A 1006-nucleotide genomic window follows, 5' to 3' on the forward strand; every position below is an offset into this window, starting at 1 on the left:
GCCTTCCTTAGTTGGCTCACTCACCAGCTGTGTCAGGAAGTTATCATCTTCCACACACTCCAGGAACCTCCTGGACTGTTTCCTCTCTGCTGTATTGTATTTCCAGCAGACGTCTGGTAAGTTGAAGTCCCCCACGAAAACAAGGGCTAGTGATGGTGAGACTTCTCCCAGCTGCTTATAGAATATTTCATCTGCCTCTTCATCCTAGTTGGGTGGTCTATAACAGACTCCCACCATGATATCTGCCTTGTTGGCCTTCCCCCTGATTCTTACCCATAAACACTTAACCCTATCGTCACCATCATCAAGCTCTAGACAATCAAAACACTCCCTAACGTACAGGGTTACCCCACTGCCTCCCCTTCCCTGCCTATCCCTTCTGAAGAGTTTATAGCCATCCAAGAAAGGCTGCTAAACAAAAACTAACCAGCCACTAACAGATAAATGCACACAAATAAATTAGGAAATAAAATTAACATCTTAGAGGATGAGAGAAACAGGACTAGCAAGGCTGCACCAGAAACATGATGTAACCGTACACTGTAGAACTTACGGTCTTCAACAGTGTCATTAAAATTGGAATCTATGAATTTTCTTGGGAAGATATCATCAGTCACATACTATTTTAGGCCACATACATACATTCCAGAGTGTATGGCAAGATGGAGTAACACCAGACATATTTAATAGTATTATTTCTATTCTGGTATTCCTTTAAGTATTTTATGATGGTTAATCCAAAGATACACACCCATTATAACTGAATGAGAATTTAGTTTTGCATAGGATACTACTTTTAATTAAAAAAAAATAAAATAAAAAAAAAAAGACGACTTCAATCTCAACATGCATATTTTAAATGCATAACCTGTTTTTGAAAGAGTTTCTCTCTGTGGTTTATGCATGAATGTTGGCCTAATGAATAATAGTTTTATGAAAAAATACTTGTGCTGATGACATGAGGAAAAAGGGTGATCCTAATTAAGTAAAAGTTTATTTTTACTAC

At 37.9% G+C, this 1006-nt stretch overlaps 1 protein-coding gene across 1 annotated transcript in view; it reads right to left on the minus strand.

The window, feature by feature from the left end:
• SMCHD1 (structural maintenance of chromosomes flexible hinge domain containing 1) overlaps nucleotides 1-1006 on the minus strand; it is an 83887-nt gene that overhangs the window by 51884 nt on the left and 30997 nt on the right. The gene's annotated exons all lie outside the window — the stretch shown is intronic.

This window comes from Aptenodytes forsteri, unplaced genomic scaffold (assembly GCF_000699145.1).
Source record: "Aptenodytes forsteri isolate BGI_AS27 unplaced genomic scaffold, ASM69914v1 Scaffold229, whole genome shotgun sequence".
NCBI classification, from domain to species: Eukaryota; Metazoa; Chordata; class Aves; order Sphenisciformes; family Spheniscidae; genus Aptenodytes; species Aptenodytes forsteri.